Source organism: Sus scrofa, chromosome 9 (genome assembly GCF_054392235.1).
Source record: "Sus scrofa isolate SSC_HxYL_T2T_F1_AM1 chromosome 9, Sscrofa_HxYL_maternal_Yorkshire_Landrace_v2.0, whole genome shotgun sequence".
Classification (NCBI taxonomy): domain Eukaryota; kingdom Metazoa; phylum Chordata; class Mammalia; order Artiodactyla; family Suidae; genus Sus; species Sus scrofa.
In genome coordinates this window covers 47,815,803-47,835,504 of record NC_139391.1, presented here as the reverse complement: position 1 = coordinate 47,835,504, position 19,702 = coordinate 47,815,803, and the positions used below count along the sequence as shown (strand labels likewise).

Below are 19,702 nucleotides of genomic sequence, written 5' to 3'. Positions count from 1 at the left end.
GGTGGCATTAACAATCTTCCCCACCTCCTGTTCTGAGGATCTGTGGAGATGCGTCTAGTGAGAACCACACCAGAAAGGAAGGCATGCCCAGCAGGCGGTACCAGGATCCCCAGGTCCTGTCTGCCCAGCCCACCCCTCAGCCCAAGGGGCAGCTGCTGAGTGGTCCCCAGGATTCAGAATCTGATCACAACAGTTGTACTGAGAGCCAGGCACGTGTCTGGCACCACACTGGGCATCATTCACAGAAGGAAGGGAAGATGGCTGATGTGGTTTACTAGATGTTTTATGCCCTAAAAGCGCTAGCCGAATTGTCTCATTAACACCCGGGATGACCCTGTGAGACTGGCAATAACATCCTCATTTTTATGTTACCTCAGAGAGGTCGCTCATGTTGTAAGCGGCAGAGCCTTTGGGGGGCTGTGTATTATAAATAGAAACCTCATCAGAATGGGGAGTTCTCATGTCCTGCTACAGGTCAGCCGTGTGCCCCTCGGGAGCCCTGCACTCCCAAACAGAAAGTGCAGCTACTTTACTCTCCAAAGGAAGATTTTCTCCTCACTCAGCAACGACCCAGCCAACAAAAAACCATCACAGCTCAACCAATGAGCAGCCATCACCACCCTGAACTCCCATTTTCACCCAATGAGCTTTCATTTAGAACAGCCCCTCCCAACTCCCCCCTTTCCCTATAAAAGCAGGCTCCCTTACTTTGTTCTGTGGACACGCCCATGGGTCTCAGAGGCTGCACGTTCCAAATTGCAATTCTTTGCTCTTGCCGAATAAACCCATTTTACTGGTAAAATAACTCACTGCTTTTATAACTGCAGATGAATAGAGTTCATGTCTAGAGCTGGTTCCATCGTATGCCTAAGGGCAACTCCACACCCATCCTCTCTCAGCTTCTTGGGGAGCATTAATCCAGCATGTTCTCAGTCCAACAATGGAGGAGCAGACCAGAGAGCCCAGACAATCCTGCTGCTGTTCCGACATCAAGTCTCCCTTTGCTGCCCTGGGCTGTCCTTTCATGTTCTCATTTCCCATCTCCATGGGTGCAGACTCACAGCTAATGGACCAAATGTCCCTGTTCTTGGGAAGGTAACCTGCGCCCTTCCAGTTCCCTGCCCCCAGGCTTGTGGCTCTCCTTCTCCTGCCCCTTCTGTCTCCCCCTTCCCTCTCCCTTTGTCTGTCTCTGTTTCTTTGCCCTGTGCATACACATGTGTGCACACACGCACGTGCCCACCTACACACACACACGCTGCCAACACCCCTTTTCCAACTCACTTCCTTCAGCTGTTGAATTCACTCTGCCCAGAGGACAGCACCCTGACAGATCAAGGCTCTGGATAACCCGCTACAGGGGATCAAAAGAATCAAAAGGATGTCTGGGCCTCAGCTGCGGTCCCCAGGGCCAGAGCCGTGAAGTCTGTGCATTGCTCCAGGGCTCGTGGCCACCTGGACCCTGCTCCATGCTGAGTACACACCTGTCCACAAGTCGGCCACAGCTGCACAGCTGGCCGCCAGCAGGGAGGGGCTCTATCTAGCAGGTGCCCTGGGCCAGCTCAGCTGCAGCCCAGTGGTGTGGCTGGGGAGGGCTAGAGAGAAGAGGGCAGGGGCTGGCATAATTTCACGTCTGGCCTTTCCCAGCCGACAGGCAAAATGACTCTGTGATCCCCTAGCTCTCTAAATTAGTTGTATTTTATGATCACCCTGTCTGGCGGGAAATGGCCCATTAAATCTTAATGATCTGCCTTCCAAGAAATTCCCCAGGCCCTTTGTCCCCTGGAGGACACCTAGCCCTGGAAAATCAGGGTGGGGTGCTGTTTGGGAAATGGGGGAGGCAAACACCCAAGAGATAGTGTCGTGAATGGGGTCCCAACCTTATTCATTGGGCAGCTGTCTTCAGAACCAGAAGTAAGAAGGTCTTTCTAAACCAAGAGCTTTCCATCACCCCATTCTGTGCTTCACGGCACCCCGACCCTCCCTCTCTCCTCTCAGGCCACAGCCTACCCACCACCCGAAGGCCTACCCAGCCCCCTCTATCCCAGGCGTCTGCTCCTGTCTTGAGGCTACAGAAACCAACTGGCTCCACCTCCACCAGGTGCAGAATTCAGGACAGAGCTGCACCCTGCCCCACTTTCCATATACAGCCGCGGCCAGGGCAGAAATGGCGCTTTGAAAGGAAGACGCCACATGACCTTCAGGATTATTCAAATATTAACTACCTGGATAAACAGTTTCTCCTATATTCTCATTATCACCTCTCTTGCTGAAGCTAAAGTGCAATATTTCTCTTTTATATCCAGAGTGAAGATGCTTCTGGTGGCTCCTGGGGAGAGGGGAAGGATGACAAGAAAGAGAGGAGAGGGCAAGCTTAGGGGAGAGGAAGCAGGATGCTTCCAGCTCCCCCCACCCCCAACACAGGCAGTCTGGACACCTAGCAGGAGCTAAGGGCAGACCTTGAGCAGAAGGCTGGAGGTCACCCAGGCCAAACAGCAGCCAGCCTCATCACTGGCCCAGCACAGACTGGTGGTCCCAGAGGCACCTTAGGAATAGAGGCTTATGAGGATACATCCGATCACCTCCAAGAGCTCCTTGCATGACCTCGACCTTGTTGTCACTTGGGCCTACCTCTTGGGAGGCACTGCTACTTGCCCCTGGCCAGAGGGGTTGTCCATAACCATCAGAGCTGTAAGCAGGGTTCCTTCTCAATGACCTTGAATTAAACCCAGAGTATTCTTGGCTGGACACTTTCCTTCCTCTCTTTATTCACTCATTTCATGCAACTTTTGGTCTCCACCTGGCCAGGTCATCAGAAAGCTGTCACATATCACACAAGTGTGTGATCCCTCCCTGCTTCCTCCACCATCCCTGGCCGGTCAGAAAGCACAGGCCAAGAGCACTGACCTCTCCACACTCCCAGCACCACCCCACCCCGCCCAGGAGAGGAGTAGAAAAAAGGGTTGGACTTCGGTCCTCCTCAAGTCCAGCCCCGCCCAGCAGAGAAGACAAATCCATTACCAACTCCCATTATCACAACCCATTTTCAAGTTATTATTGTGGATTCTTAAGATGTCAACAATGAGGAATCCTATTGTCCCACTAATTAATTCAGCAATCTCCCTGAAATAATAGGAGTTGTAATTGTAATTCCAAACTCACCCCTCGACCACTGGCATCAACTAATTAAACAACAATCAGCCAGCACCAGGCTTTCATGGGGAAGATGGACTATTCCTTTTTATAGCTGCAATTAGGAGACACATTCAATAATCAGAATGAAATACAAATTTACCCAGGAGCCCAGTAAATTATGGCCATTCATACTGTTTTCCTATGGTCGCCTCCCAGAAAATGAAGAGGGGACCGCATCTTCCAGCTGCAGCAGGATGCGATCTGGACCGCCTCTGAGCCGATCCTCACAGCCCCCCTCCACAGCTTCTTCTGCTTGGTTCAGAAGAGCCAGGTGAAGGGCTGAGGGTGCTGGATGCCCACACCTCATTCTGCTATAATCGGCAGGGTGCCCATAGGAGGTCAGAGAGGCTGAGGTTTCTGGAGGGAGGATGGCAGAGGCAAGAGTAGGAGTTGCGTACACTGTCATGCCTGGCTAGGTGTGTGACACACATGCCCCAAGCATACGTTCATGCTCTCAAGAGCGCAAGTCCTTCAGAAAACCCTTTGCAGGAGCTCCCTAATGGCTCAGCGAGTTAAGGCTCCAGCGCTGTCACTGCTGCGGCTCAGGTTGTAGTAACTGTGGCATGGGTTCGAACCCTGGCCCAGGAACTTTCACATGCCACAGTGCAACACCTCTCCCCCCAAAAGAAAAGAAAACCCTTTGCTTTTCCTGTAAAAATGCCCCAGAGGACAGAAAGGCCTGGAGATGGTGGGAAGACCCAATGCCAGACAGAAGAGATGCAGATGAGTTTCATGAGGAGCCACTGAATAAGGTGTGAAAATTCAATCAGGTAAAAGGCAGTGGCCGGGCAGGGAGAGGGGAGGAGGGCTGTGAGATGGTAAGTGGAAAGACATCAGCACCAGCCTGCACCCTCAGCCCACCACAGGCTGCGCGGAAAACTCACGCTCTCTAGAATTTGCAAAAACCTTCATGTCCCCAAATGCAGGGAGCAAAAGATCCCAGCATGAATGTGCGTAACTGAATCATCCCAACTGGTCCACCTGAGGGAAGCTGGGCATGGCAGGGCCCTCTGAAGTCGAGAAGGCTACCGAGCATGGTGCCTGTTCGCCCCTTCCCAAAACTCCTGGGGGCAAAGCAGGAGTGACTGATCAAAAGCACAGGAGAGCTTTAGAAGAAATTCAAGTGAAGGGATTTCTCTGCAGAAGAAACTGGAAACTCCTTGAGGTCATGGACCCCTTCCCTGTTACTCAGTGTAGACCTGGATACAGAGCAGGTGCTCAATAAACACAGTAGGCGCTCAGAAAACACCTATCCAGGTCTGCTCCATGGGCTGCAAGGCAACGTAGAGCCTCCTCTCTCTGTAGACTGGTGGAGTAAGTGATGCTCTCAGATGTGTCCACTCATTCATTCAAACACATCCCTGGAGCGCCTACACCATCCCACCTACGTGCCAGGCACCAGGGCGCCACATGAGCAAGACAGAGCCCACAGTCCCAGAGAACAAACCGCCAGGAAGATAAAGAAATGCAGCAATAGGGAGATAGAGGGTTACAGCTGGAAGAGATGTTCAAACTGAGACTGGAGGGAGGCATAGCAAAAAGCCAGGTGTCTTCTCATTCTCACGTAAAATGGGAGTCATAACACGTGCCTCAAAGGGCTGTTGTGAGAATTAAGCAGATCACGTACCTCAGGTGTTCCACCAGGCCCCCTGCCTGGCACGCGCACCTTAAGTCTGTGCCGTTACTACCACTGCTCTTATTATTAGCATGTCTCCATCATGGCTTCTTCGGTAGAAGACTTCTAACCACAGTGATCCATCCTTCCCAGAGGCTTAGTCTCAGATGCTGTTCCCATCACTGTTCCCTGCTCATTCAGGCACAGTCACGCAGTGTGGCCCACCACTCAATTCAAGCAGCGTCTATGGAGCCCCCTCCTACACACCTGGCAGGTGCTGGGGCATGATTTGGGCATGAGGGCGGAGAGAAACACAAAAGACTAAGTCTCCCAGCGCAGACTATCCCAGAGGCATTAGCATTGGCCTTGGAAGCCAGAGGCTCTGTCAGGAGATGTTCTCAGGACTGTAAGGCCCTCCCAGGATGGCAGCTCCCAGCCCATGAGCCAGGGGAGATGAGTCAGCAGCAGCCCCAAGGCCTGGCCATTAGCTGGCCATCAGCCACCTTCTGTCTGGGCCCCTAGGATGTGGGCAGCCAGGGTGAGAGTGTGGGCTTAGCTGTCAATGGAGGCCACCTCCAGATATAAGGGGCTAGGAGAGAGTCCTGAGCCCCAAGCCCTGGGCCCGCTGCCTCCACCCCCGTCCTTTTGCATTCCTGGTTTGCCCTCCTACATACTTGCTCGTGGCCACCCTGAGTCCCATGTGTTCTAATTCTGACTTTCTATCCCCAAGTGCACCTCCTCCTCCATCCAAGGAGACGGGATTTGAGCTGGACACCAACAGCCCAGCAAGCAAGAGGTGAGGAGCGCTGAGCGGGGGCCCAGGGTCCCTGGCAGCTGTGGGGTGGTATAGGTGGGGGTGGCTAGGCAAGGAGGCCTGGAGTGACTCTGTGACTACTTGTTTTCTGCTCAACGTCTCCTCAGCAGTAAATTGCCAAGGCCTTTTTTTATCATGCTCCAGCTCTTGGAAACCATAAGGAGTCTGATTGAGCATCCTTAGAAGCACATACAAGGGGAAATTCTCACACACGAGTGCAGATTTATTCCCTGATGACAATGGCAGTATTAGCTTTATTGATCAAGCCCCACCGTCGTCAACAACAAACATTTATGGGGCTCGTGCTCTGAGCCATTGCCTGTCCTTCAGCCCAAGCCTTGGACCTCGTGGACCCCAAGCCATACGAAGTGGGCAAAACCTACCAAAGATTCGTGACCCTGGGGTGATTAAAATCCATAAGAGGTCAGTTTGCTTTAAATATACTTTAAATACCCCACATTGAAGGATGCTGGGCTTTTAGAACCCCAGAGCCTAGAAGTTTATTAGATCAATAAAAGACTACCGAGTCAATGAATGAATGAATGAATGAGTAAACAGTCACCTTCAATGGCACTGAGCCCGATCATCTAATTTATGGACTAGGGAAGCCTCTTGCTTTTCCATCTTCTTGCAGGATACTTAATGGCCTTACTTGGGTCATTTCATCGCTAATTTGTACCTCCATCAGAAGCAGAAGCAGGAAGCAGAGGGAATGAAAAGGGAGAAGACACAAATCATTCAGTCACGTTTCGTTCAGCAGCTCTGGGAATGGTTTTGTGAGGAAGAAAGATTGAAACTGATGGTGAGAGCCGGGCCCAGGGTTTATCTGTGGATTTTATTTATGCAGGACTTCGGGCATGAACTGCCATCTTGCTTCCCCTCCGCCTGGAAACTTTCCCGAAAGGCAATGCTCTAGGAGGGGACTGACGGAGGGACAGCAGGAACCTGGTAAGGAGCGGGCAGCCTCCTTCAAGCAGGCCAGGCAAGTCCTCCTGGGCACAGCCGGCCAAGGGGACAGGCTCTCCCGCCCTGGTCACCATCTTAACACGCGCTCACCTACTGAGGCCCAGGGGACTTCAGAGGGGCCTGACTCTCTCCTCCACGCTCTACTCCTTCACCTGCGAGACTCAGGCCTGAAGCTTTCCAGGCAGAGGCTATTAGGCCTGTTGTAGGAGAGGAGTCCGCCACTGACTTCCAGCCAATCAAAGGGGCAGGAGCAAGGGGGCGGGATACATTCGGGGTATGGGATGAACAGATAGACACCACCAGATATGAAACACATCAGCAACAAGGATGCACTGTCCAGCACAGGGAATGATATTCAATATCTTGTAATAACCTATATAATGCAAAAGAACCTGAAGCTGTATGCCTGAAACTAACACAATTTTGTAAATCGGCCACCGTTACATTAAAAGGAGGGGCATGAGCAGAGCTGCGTGATGGGCAAAGCAAGAAGCAGGTGATGGCCTCGATCCTGACAAACCATATTCCCTGCCACCAAAGTCCATGGGCCACCCAAAAAGGGAGAAAATGCCCAGGTCACCGCACAGACCCTGGGGTTTCCTCTGGGAGACTGGGTCCTGGACGGAGCCCAGCCAAGGGTGATGGAAAGACGGGTATCAAGAGTGGGGCTGACTGGGGAGGAAGAGGAGGCGAGGCGAGGCAAGGCTGAGGCCAGAGGAGGCCAGGAGCGCTGGTCCGGGCCATGGCAGGAGGCATGTGGATCACAGCTCAGACTTGAGCCAGCAGATCCGGGTCCAAGTCACAGTTCTGCCACCTACTAGTGTGACATGTGGGAGGGACGTCCTAAAACTCAAACTCCTCCAGCAAGACGAAGGAATGAAAAAAAGGATGGTGTGGGCTACAGAAAACAGGAGCTCCCACCCAGGGCAGAGGGGACTGCAGTGTACCAGGTGCAGAAGGCACCAGCCTAGAGTGTGCGGCGCCAACCCGAGCACTGCCGTTACCATGCCCTGGGCCACTACACATCTTTGGAACCTGAGAAAACTCCTGGAGAATGTGCTCCATCAAAACAAGGGAGCAAACCAAAAAAAGAAGATGCAAGATCCTAGACAACAGGGAATGTAATAAATCACGGAAGGGCAAAGAGAATGCCCAGAATAATGCGGCCATAGGCCTGGGAGCCAGCTGTCCAGACAGAAGAAAAGGGTCCAGGAGCAGAAGCTCCAAGACACCTGCTGGAACAGATTTATCGCTTGATAAGACCAACCTTGAGGAAAATTACTCTGAAAGACTACTGAAGAAAATATGAAGAAAATTAAAGTAAAAAGATTAAGCAAAACAAGGCAGTTATTAACATCAGAAAGAAAACACAATCGTAGTATAACAGTTATGAATAACACAGGCATAACACTGTAAATCCTGAACACCGATTTAACTAAAATTTGAATACACTCTATATAAATTACATACACGGTGTATTCACTATACATGAATAAGAATCAGAGGCGTAAGAATCAGAGGACAGCAGTGAGAGAACTAGATCCTCTCTGCCATAAATAGTCAATAGATAATACAGTCACCGCATTAAACTTTAACAATACAGACATATTATTTAGAACTGTGGAGATAGGTAAGTGTCAGAAGAAAGAGCTAAAAAGTTGAAAGCCATTGTTTCTAAGAAGGGAGGCTGTGGGGTGGGGGGGGCAGTTAGGGCAGAAAAATACTGTTTACTGTCATAAGCCTTTTAATATTATTTGACTTATAAACTATGAGCAATGATTACAACCAGCTAGTTTTCTTTTTTTAAACTGTAGTAAAACACACACAACTTGAAATGTACCTTCGTAACCAGTTTTAGGTGTACGATTCAGTAACATTAAGTATGCTCATATTGTGAACAATTAGCTTTAAAAAAAACCTCTCAAACTACGGAGCTCCCATTGTGGCTCAGCAGGTTAAGAACCTCCACGAGGATGTGGGTTCGACCCCTGGCCCTGCTCAGTGGGTTAAGGATCTGGCATTGCTGCAAGTTGTGGGCAGGCATAGGTCACAGATGCTGCTCAGGACCCCGCGTTGCTATGCCTAAGGCGTTGGCTTCTGGTTCTGGCTCCGATTCGACCCCTAGCCTGAGAAATTTCAAATGCGGCAAATGTGGTCCTGAAAAGAAAAGAGGAAAAAAAAAAACCCTCAAACCTGATCCTCTGTGGTTGGCCATGAAGGGAGGCTCTACAGTGAGGCAAGGCAGTAGGCTCTTTCTACCCCGACCCTTGTCACCTAAGCTTCACTTTGTCCTGGTCGAGGGGGAGGGGTGTCTCAGTCATTACGCTGACCCCAACACTCTTCCCAATACCCGGCCTCTTCCAGGTCTGTACTCACAAGAGTGGGGCCCAGAGATTCTCCCTGCCACCCTGGGGTCCTCCAGGCTGCTTCTGTTTCCCAAAGACCCTCCTCTCCTCTCAGTGACAGACATTGGGCAGCACGACCCTTGAGGGAGGCCCAAACCTCCTCACTCAAATCAGACACAAAAATCAGACACAAAATCAGACACGAAATCCCTGACACTCACAAGCAGACACCCACATACAGGCCTGGGAGGACAAGGGACGGGAAGCCTCGATCTTGCACAAAGCAATAGACATCTCAAAACTTCAGTTTTCTCATCTATAAAATGGGGACGACAGCATCTGTTCCAATCCTGTTATCAGGATCAACACCACGATGGAGAAAAGGCAGCACTGTAAACTAGAAAGTCTCCCTACAAATGTGAACTAGTCTTGTTAACACCATTTTTTTTTTTTTTTGGTCTTTTTGTTTTTTAGGGCCGCACCTGCAGCATATGTTGATTCCCAGGCTGGGAGTCTAATTGGAGCTGTAACCACCGGCCTATGCCACAGCCACAGCAATGCAGGATCGGAGCATCATCTGCAAAGTACACCACAGCTCACAGCAATGTTGGATCCTTAACCCACTGAGTGAGGCCAAGGATCGAACCCGCAATTCGTTTCCACTGCGCCACAATAGGAACTCCAAATACTAATTTTTTTTTTTTTTAATAAACAGACTACAAAGAGATCTTTGAGTGGCAGGAGATCAGTGCCCTGAAGTTCAAAGCCTCCACCACAGGCAGCTCTTCCCCACGGACACCATGGGTGTTGCCGGCTGGTCTATTCTCCCACCTGCAGGGGTGCCGGCTGCCCCTCCCGGAGCTGCAGACACCCTGGGCACAGACCTTGATGCCTCAGGCAAATGGCTCCAAACACCTGTGCCATTTCCCCTCCATAAAATAAAATTGCTCACTAATGCGCCTCTGCTCCTTTCACACAAATGGCAACAGCCGTTGTTCTTATTGGATTGTAGATGAATCACTTGGAAAATATTTTTGGGCATATTATAGAGGCAATAACATAAAAGTACCTGGGAAATGTTTCTGTTTTGTTTTCCACTTTGCAAACCCAAACTGGAGCCTGGGGTTGTATTACATATTTTTGTCTCCTTTTTTTGAACAGAAGTGCTTCACTCATTTCCTCCCCACACTGGGGAGGGGGCACGTTAATCACTCCTGAGTGGGGTGTGAAACCCTCGGAGGGCCAAGCTCAGTTTCTGGCAGCAGGAACTCGAGTGAGAGGAGAGATGAGGCTTAAATGCCAGCCTCGAAGAAGAGTGCCTGGGAACAAGGTGGTGTTCGTCCTTCGTCCAGTGAGCACGGTGCGGTGAGAAGGCAGGCTGGACCAGGAGAAACAGACTCCCTGCAAGGAAGTGAGCAACGTCTGACTGCATCCCCTGAAGAGATTGCAAAGTCTTCCTTGGAAATTTTATGGGGCTAGACGACTATCTATGTGGGGTGTTTGGGGTTCATACCTGCCTTGTGGTGGGTCAAGGGACAGATGACTTGTGAAAAGCCCAACAGTGTGACATGCTAGCCACACAGGAAACTCCTCCTGTTGGCATCAGATGCACCCCCCCCCCCGCTCCCCGCCCTACCCCGCCAGTACCAAAGGCCAGGCACAAGGGTCTAGGAAGGGAATATGGGCCCCTGTCTCTGTCCCGGAGACCATCACTTCATCAGCCTCTTCTGCTCAGGAAGTGCGGGCCGGTCACTCCGCACGCATGGGCTTCAATCATGTGTCCACAAGTCCCGTCCTACATGGTAGTTCCGCCCGCCTCTGCAGACATGCCCTCTCCAGCCCCTCTCCCATCCTGCTGAGAGCTTTTTGAGTCTTAACTCCAATATCAACGCATCAAAAAAACTGAAATGGGTAAGAACAAGGACCAAGTCCTGATGCAGAAACTTCCTAGACACAGAAACTTCCTAGACACGCCCTCCTAGTTGACATCAATCCACTAGCTGCCCGACCAGCTATGAATACACTTAACTCCATCATCTCCGTTCAGAAAATGGAAGCTAAAAAAGCAAAATTATGGAGATGATAAAAAGGTCAGTGGTTTCCAGGGGTAGAGAGGGGAAGAGATGAATAGGCAGAGCACAGAGGATTCTTAGGACAGTGAAACTGTGCTGTACGATGCAATAATGATGGATACATGGCATTATACAGGTATCCAAACCCACTGAATGTACAGCACCAAGAGTAAACCCTTGGGTAAACCATGGATCTATGGGCAATTATGATGTACCAGCGTAAGCCCATCCTTAGTAACGAATGGACCATTCCAGTTCGTGATGCTGCTAATGGGGGAGCCGTACATGTGTGGGAGTGGGAGGGAGGGGGGACATGAGAAATCTCTATTCCTTCCTCTCAATTTGTGAACTAAACTGCTCTTAAAATAAGGTCTTCAAAAAAAAAAAAACAAATGAACCTGGCTGGACCACCCTGGACAGGTGGCCTAACATCTCTGGGCCCCAGTCGCTTCCTCTGAAAAGCAGAGGAGATAATATCTTACCTCGATCAGAAGATCTCTTGAAATCCCTTGGAACTTGAATGCTACATTTCCTCACTAAAAGGTCTCTTCAAATGAAGAATTTTTTTTTCCCTTTTCATTTGTCAACTAAAATCTGAGGCTGAGGGTAATAGATAAAGCGTAGGCTTTGGAGTCTGAAAGACCAAAGTACAGAGGCAGGCTGCCACCTATCAGACCTTGGATATATGGCTTAACCTCTCTGGCCCTCATTCAGATCTCTATCATCAAAATAACAACAGCTACTGGCACCACAGCTAATGCACAGTAGACATAGGATCACCCCCCTGCCTTCCAGTTTAAAGTACCAAAGGCATCCCCAAGCCCAGAACAGCCACAGAGCTCAGCTCTTCCTCCTGGGTTTCCCATCTCCCCTGTTCCTCCCTTTTGGAAAAAGGTGGCTTTGTCCATTCCCTACCAACTAATTGCTATTAGTTAAGTTCTCTTTTGTGGCCAGATACTACCTCCGAATTATAAATGGAAAGACTGAGATGTAAGGGAAAAGGAGCAGGGAGGGAGAGTAATTAAGGAGACAAAGCCTTAAGCAGATCCTGTATTTCTGCTCATTAACCACTGAGCGCTGCCCTGGGTTGAAGACCCTTTTCCCCTACCTGTCCCTCCCCACTCAGTCCTCTGTTGTACCTCTTACAATATTGGATCTGTTAAATGCTTTATATTCCCCTTGCCAACGCAGGGATGATTCAGAACAAGATTGGGTTATTACAAATTCAGGAGGCACTACACACACAGGCTGTCATGTTTCAGTTACCCTTTCTCTCGGTTTAATAAAATTTGCCACACTAATACAAAGCCATCTTTTATCGTTTTCCCTGCAGTTGTAACTACTTGTCCTGCTCCCTTCTGCTAATTAAAGCAGGAGGGGATGCAGCAGCTCATTGGAAAGCCAGTTTCCAGGGAGGCTGTCAATATCTTTGCAGCCACTTAGCTCTGGTTCTTATGGACCTTCACCTGCGGGCGCCTCCATGATGGGAGCCCTAATGAGGTCAGCAGCTGGTGGCCACAAGGCAGGCAAAGCCCTGCTCTGCGCCCACAGGCAGGAGCCCAGCCCAGCGTCCTCCCCCTGGGCTGGATGACGTGGGCTCCGCAGACCGTCCTCCCACGACTGCCCCCAGCATCACTGCCTCCGGCCTGATGTGTGTGACAGCCTATCTGGCAAAGGGTCCCCAACAGAATAACCCGGGATTGGGAGGTGGGCGGTTAGTCTGGACCCCCTCGCCCCGCCCCCTCCCCAGAGAAGCAGATAACCGGAAAAGGGGAGGAGGTGTGGGGAAAAGGAAATGGAAAGAGAAAAAGGAGCCATAAACAAAGAGCTGCCCTTGTGCAAAGTCCTGAGATGGGTCCAAAGCAGCCCGCTTCCGGAAGGCCCACGCTTTGTTCGTCATCCCACTCGGGAGCCTTTAGGGAGCGAGGCAGGGAGAAGGGCTCCTGTCTTCACTGGGAACATCTACCTCCGCGCTCGTCCCCATCTGTCCAGCTAATTACCTGCCACAGCAGCCGGGCCGCTGCCCTTTAAAAATAAGGAGGCGCGGGCGAGCGGGCGCGTTATCATTCCGGGCGCAGGCGGCCTGCCCTCCCGGGGTGGGCAGCCGCCGGCTGACTGTGGCTGAAGGAAGCCCAGGGACGGGGGCTAGGGCGCCCCCACATCAGGGCAGGGAGCCGGCCCTGTCCTCGTGCGGGGAGGGGGGTTCTCCCCCAGAAGACACCTGTCCCCTCTCTGGGTCCTAAGACCTTTTCCATCCGTGCGCTTCGACCCCACTCCCTGCGCAAAGTCGGGGACTCGGAGCAGGCCAGACCAAGGTCAACGCCGGGGCGGGGGCGCTTGTGGCGGAGCGGGCCCCTGGCCTCCCCTAGGCTCAGCCTGCCCCCCTGATTAGCATGCGGCGGCCGTCGCCTCTGCTGTCCCCCGGCGCGACGGCCCGGATTCCCCGGCCCTCTCCCCGCGCGCGCACACTAATAAGTTTACAAATGGAAGCCGGTGGCGCCGGTTGCAATAAAAGGCAGAAGCTCCGCTCTGGCGCTTCAATGAGAGCATTTTCCCCCGTAACAAGGGGCTGGATTCAGCTGCCTGCTGCCGTTTGAGCAGGGCGAGTTGCCAGAGTAACGAAGGCCGAGCGCACACGTGGGGAGGGGAGCGAGGCGGGGGCGCCAGGGCTCGCGGCGGCCGCCGCCGCCGCCGCCGCCGCCGCCGCGGCCGGCCGCCATCCGTGCCCAGGCCCACAATCCATTCCTCGTGAGCATCTCATCCCTCACCCCAACTTACCACTCCTCACGCCCTCTCGCGATCCTGCCCCCTGCCGCCGCCCCCCCACCGCGCCGCCTTTAAAAGGCTCTCTGGGAGCTTGTATTACATTCACTAGACACCTGCAGCATCTAGTCCGTGATGGATAAAGTGAGAGCTCCAGGAGTCAGTGGGGAGTCACACTGGACGGTGGCTGTGCTTGTGGCAGGCCTGGGCGCCATAACCCACCCCAGGTGCAGTAGGTACCAGAACTGGCACAAACAGCCAGAGAGAAAGCAGATGAGGATTCATGTCTGTTTGAACAACAGGTGGGCTTTGCTGAAGGGTGGAGAGGAGTTCAGAACCAGGAACCCTGTCTAGTTAGTTTCCTTGGATGGGGGAGGACCAGAGGACAGAGCTCTGGAAGTGCTTGGGTCTGCTAAACTCAAAGCCAGGGCCCCATCTCACTCACAAAGCAAAGACAGCGCTGTTGCTCTCCCTGAGCCTTTGGCCGAGCATGGCCAAGACTGAACTTAGCTTTGGTCCTCAGTTTTCAGAACTTTACATTTTGCTCCAGAAAGTTAAGGTTGCCATCCACCCTGCTTTCCTCCCAGGGTCTTAAAAATATAAGGATTGTCCTATCTCCTTTTACAAGCTTCTCCTTGAGCACCGAGGTCACCCAGGCTTCAGAAGTTGTTCCCTAGAGCCCAGAGAAACTGGAGTATGGGCAAGCCTGGAAGCACCCCCTGGGATCTCACAGCTCCTGTCCCAAAGCTAGACTGAGGGCTTCATGGCATCTGCCTTCCAAACGGCCATGTGCTGGTATCCGAGGAGACACCAGGTCCAAAAGCAGTGCTTACTGGCCAAGCAATCCTTAGGCCACACAGGAAAAGAGGACAATAATAGACACTGTCCATATGTCTAATACACAGTCTACTTCCTTTGTAACCGACAAAGAAGAGGTTGTGCCTGAAGGGAGGAGGGGTGGGGAGGCACACTTCCCCAGCCCAGTTCCCGGGAGCTGGGCCAGCTGGGCCCCTGCCTGCATGACTGACATCTCAATAGTCACATGCCTCCCACAGCTCAGTGGTCATGATGCATCCACTTTATCCACGTGAGGCCAGAACAGGGCCTGTGTCCACGGTGCAGATTCCCACTGCCAACAAGCAGGCAGGCCACACATATCTGGGGACTGGTTGCCCACTCTGATCCCCCAGCCCTGGCTCCACCCTTCTCGACAAATGGCACTCCCCAGATGCAATCAACAAGGAGTCCTGTCCGTTCTCCCATCTAGAGAGTCTTTCAGATTTGCCCACTTGCAGACCTTAGTTTAAGCCAAGCATTTTTCACACTCAGGTCCGCAGCGGCCTAATGGCTTTTCTGCCTCCTTGTCCAGCTACCCAGAGGATCTCAACCTGTACCCTTTTATGGAAATCCCCACAGTGGCTTTCTGGTTCCTTTAGTCTGACTTATAAGGCCCTTCACAATCTGATCCCTGCTTCTTTCTCACAATCCATCCTGGCTTCTCCCCTTATACCTTGGCTCCAGCCTAGTTATGACTCAAACACAAGTCCTCACTCACTTCTGAGTGCTTGTTGAAGCTCTTCCCCCAGCCTCATAACACTTGAACTCCCATTCTTCCCTTCTCCCAACGGGCTCTGTACATCCTTTGAGATTCAGCTCAGGCATCACCTCCTCCAGGAAGCCCTCCCTGGTTCCTTGCTGAGTTCCCCCTGTCAAATATATTCATCTGCCCTCCAAGTAGACTGTGAGCTTCTCGGGGGCAAGGCCTGGCTCCCTCAACTCTTTAGCAAGGCTTATGAGCAAGTGATTCAAAGTGACTGAACCTCAGATGTGGGTCTGATTCTCAGCTCTTCCATCTGGGATGGCCACTTAATTTCTCCGAATCATTTATTTAAGTGGATAATAATGGCTCTTAGGGTTAAATGAATTAATGTGTCTAAAGGATTTAGCACAATGCTGGACACGAGGGGACATAAACTCTATTATTTGTATCTTTTTGGCGTCCAGCACATCTGACACATTTTAGCTGTCTACTCACAGTGGCTGAGCGAACGAATGCGTGAAAGCAAGAACATAACATGGTTCTGAGTCTCCTCACCTCTGGCCCATCTCCCCCAGATAGGCCTCCATGTGTCTGCAGCCTGTTTCACCAAAGAAATGGTGACCAGTTGACATGCCAATCAGATGTATCTAGAGTAGCAGGCAAGAGTCACACCTGGATTCGTGAATGGGTGAGAAGGCAGGAGGGAGAAGCACGCACCGGGCTGAAGGTGGGTGCCTATCTCTGAGTCACCTTGGGGCTCAAGGGAGGACAGAGGGAGCTGTGGGGACTACCATGTTCTACATGCTTGCCTGCCGGTTCCTGACCCCCCGCAGACATGGGGCTGCCCCTGCCCACGTGGTCTGGGAGACCACTTCTATGTGGGACACCCTGCCACAGCGTTTGGGGGGTGGGGTGCCAGAACAGGCTCTCCAGCGGTGCTGGGAACTATCAGCACTGAGAAAATAGTGGGGGTGGGGGGAGAAAAGCCAAAAGAGGAGGGAAAGAAGAGAGAAAAAGGCTGGAAGCCCAGCAGGCGCCAGCCTGATCAGATCTAGAACACAGAGAGGGAAGCCTCCATCAAAACCTTCGGAACTTCAAAGTGGGCCGAGCTGATGACCTGCATCACCAGCCTTCTCCCGGCCCCCTGGCAGCCCAGGGCCTGCTGCTCCTCTTCCCGCACCCAGGCTGAGGCCCCTGGCTCCACACCCCCTCACCCTGAGACCCCCCCCCCCCCCAGGGAGCCTGACTGCTGGCTCCCTCCCTGGCTGGTTTGCAATTTTAATTTCTCACCTTCCTAAACAGCCAAGATTTATGGCACACTTGACAGAAATATTTAATTTTCCAAATGTCTATTATTCAAAGGCTGTGGAAATCTCCAGACCTAACATTTCTGCATTAATATCCATCTAGAACTGAGGCCAAATAGAGAGATCTTCCCAGAGGCATGGAAGAGGGGAAGGTGGAGGAGGAAATCCTGGGCAGAAAGGAAGAGCCTGTACACAAAACCCCACCAAGCTCACACACCATCCCCACCAGAAGCACCAAATTCAACATCAAAGCTTTTTTATTATCATTATTAACATCAGCAAGTGCTTATTACAGGCCAGGTATTGTGTCAAGCAATTTTAATAGCCAGGACTTCCTTTAATCTTCACAACCCTATGAGGTAGCCACCACAATTATCCCATTTTTCAGATGAGGAAACTGAGGCATGGAATAAGATCACCCAACTAGAACACAAATATCCCTAACTCTTATCCACTAGCAAACTGTCTCTTTTGTATACATGATGGAAATGCTCTCTTTCTTTCTAGTGGTAAAACTATTTCTGTTTGCAATGGAACTAACTATTCAATTTAATTCCTTATCTCATTAAGTACATTCATCAATAACTGCAATGTGTCCATATGGGCGGGGACCCTGCTATATACATGGAGCACGGTCACAGGCATAACAGATGTAAAGTCAGGTCCCTTGTCAACCACGATCTGAAAATCTAGCTGGAAAGGTGGGCACATATGCAAACAATGCTGCGTCGACCCAGACGGTCCTGTAGCACCAGCCAGCTAGGGGCCTCAACTCTACTGAGACAAGGAAGGAAAAGGGGCTCAGAAGGAACAGGAGAGAGCCTCTCGGATCCTCAGAACGAAAAGGTGAGATGCTCCCGGGCTCCACTCTAAGCCTAATGCCAAGAGAGTTTATTCAGACTGAGTGCTGAACAGGGAAGAGGAGCAGGGAGGCAGGCAAGCTGGCAATAAAAAAGGTAAGAAGAGGCAACCAATGAAGTGGGAGAGGGGGGAAAGCACAGGAAGTGGATGAGGAACGCAAGAAGGTCAGCTGTGCGGAAAACAGAACATCCCACCAGCCCTGGGCTATTGGTTCAGCAGCACATGGCGTAGTAGTTAACATTTACAACAACCCTGAGTGATACAAAACTGATCTAATCGTGTTCTGAGTACACTGGTTAAGAAAGCATGCATGCTGCTGCTATTTTTCCTTTGTCCATTGGGATGGGGATATTTCATTAAGTGGCCAAAATATATATTTTTAAGTTTTTGGTGCTTAAAGAAGTTACATTCAGTAAGTAATGCAGTAATTAAGGACCACAGCCCAGCAGGCCCGGGGGCCCCTGGTGGACAAAAAGATTCTGTCTGGCCCTCTCTGCTCATGGGCCAGCACAGATAAGCACCCAACCGGAGATGACAGTCCCATGGCCACTGGTGCCCAAGGATGCACCTGCAGCATATTGGAAGTTCCCAGGCTAGGTCTACACCACAGCCCACAGCAACACCAGATCTGAGCCACATCTGTGACCTACGCCACTGAATGAGGCCAGGGAATGAACCCACACCCTCATGGACACTAGTCAGGTTCTTAATCCCCTGAGCCACCATGAGAACTCCCTGCCCACTTTCTTTTTATGTGAACTTAAAATGTCCCCTGAAGCCATTTCCCTCGTTCAACTAGATTCATTCAACTGTTCCTTATATATAAAATCTACTTGCTTGCTAATTTCCTATCCTAGATGTTCTGTCTAAATGCCACTACATCAGCATGGCTGAACCCAAAACACCCATGGGCTTTTTAACTTCCTTCATGGGGGGCGGGGAGCAGGAACTAACATTTAGGGAACATTTACTATAATACAGACCCTTCACATAGGTTTCTCTCATTTCACCTCATAAAGCCCTCTAAGAAGGACAGCATTTCCATTTTACACATAAGAAAACTGAGGCTCAGAGAGGTTAGGTAAATTGCTCAGAGTTGCACAGCTAATAAGTTTCAAAGCAGAGACTGTTTCAGGTGCATCTGACCCTGACTCTGAGACTGCCAACAATGCCTTCTTGATGTTATCACCAGCAGACAAGCAGAGAAGAGGCCTCTCAGGTGGCAAATCTGGGGACAAGGAAGACGGCTTCTGACTTCAGACAAGAACGCTCTTCCTTCTTGCCCTGAGCCTGCCTGGCATTTCAGGGGCTGACTTACATGATGAATGGGCTCAGGGCGCACACGAGATGTAATATGTCTTGATTTAGTGAAGCGCTTGATAGGTCGTCTGATTAAATTTTACTTGCAAAATTAATTCAGATTGTCTTGGCTGGGTGCTCCCGTCACCCAGACAGCAGAGAGGCTGAGAAACTGTAAACAAGTGGTCAAGAGAAGAGTCTGGTGATGGCAGGCGTGTGGCACCAGAGGCAGGCGACTCCGGCAAGCGGTATGGTTTTCTTTTCCCCAAGACCGCAGGCAGATGGAAGGGACAAATGGACCGATGGAAAAGGGTTCCTTCTCTGACGGTAACAGTGGGAAGGAGCTGGCCGATGACAGAGGCCAGTCAGGGGAAAGGACCTCCTAGGGCTCCTCCCGGTCCCTGACTTCTCTGTGGTCCTAACACATGGCCCAGAAACACACTGACAGCGCCGCTGAGAAGTCAGCTGGGTCCCTGAGAGCTGTCAGCAGGCAGCTCCAAGGAGAAGCAGCCGAGGGCCGAGTCAGGGTGATTTAAGCCTCTGTCCACCAACCTGGCCACGGGAGTTGGAGGTCAGGCCTGGACGGGGTAGGCTCCGTTGGGGATGTCAGCTCACTTGGGGAAGGGGAGGCTGGGGGCCCAGGGCAGGGTGGCCTGGAGGAGACGGAGGACGGAGAGCAAGGAGTGAGGAGGCATCAGAGACCCTGTGGGGAGAGGAGGGAACCCAACACAGAGGGTGGGAGCCGGACCGCCGCTCACCATTAATGGAGGAGCGCAGAGGAGATGAATGATTGTAATTATGAACCCATGGAGCACCGTTTTGTAAAAGCATCCTCTTATGTGTGTATGTAGTAGGTGACCGGGGGCGGGGGAGGGCGCTTTTTTTTATTTTTATTTTTTGTCCTCCTAAAACAAAGCAGGGTAGGGGT

The 19,702-nt window shown here is 51.5% G+C and overlaps 1 protein-coding gene across 5 annotated transcripts in view; it reads right to left on the bottom strand.

Annotated features, from left to right (window-relative positions):
* The window catches only part of GRIK4 (glutamate ionotropic receptor kainate type subunit 4), a 459,028-nt gene that overhangs the window by 396,147 nt on the left and 43,179 nt on the right, over window positions 1–19,702 (bottom strand). Inside the window, exon 1 of one of the 5 annotated variants that reach the window (XM_084976372.1) lies at window positions 13,783–13,967. The exons of the other annotated variants lie outside the window; for them this stretch is intronic. The gene's annotated coding sequence lies outside the window, so the exon portion shown is untranslated. Of the gene's footprint in view, window positions 1–13,782; window positions 13,968–19,702 lie in introns of those variants that run through there. 5 annotated transcript variants of the gene reach the window in all.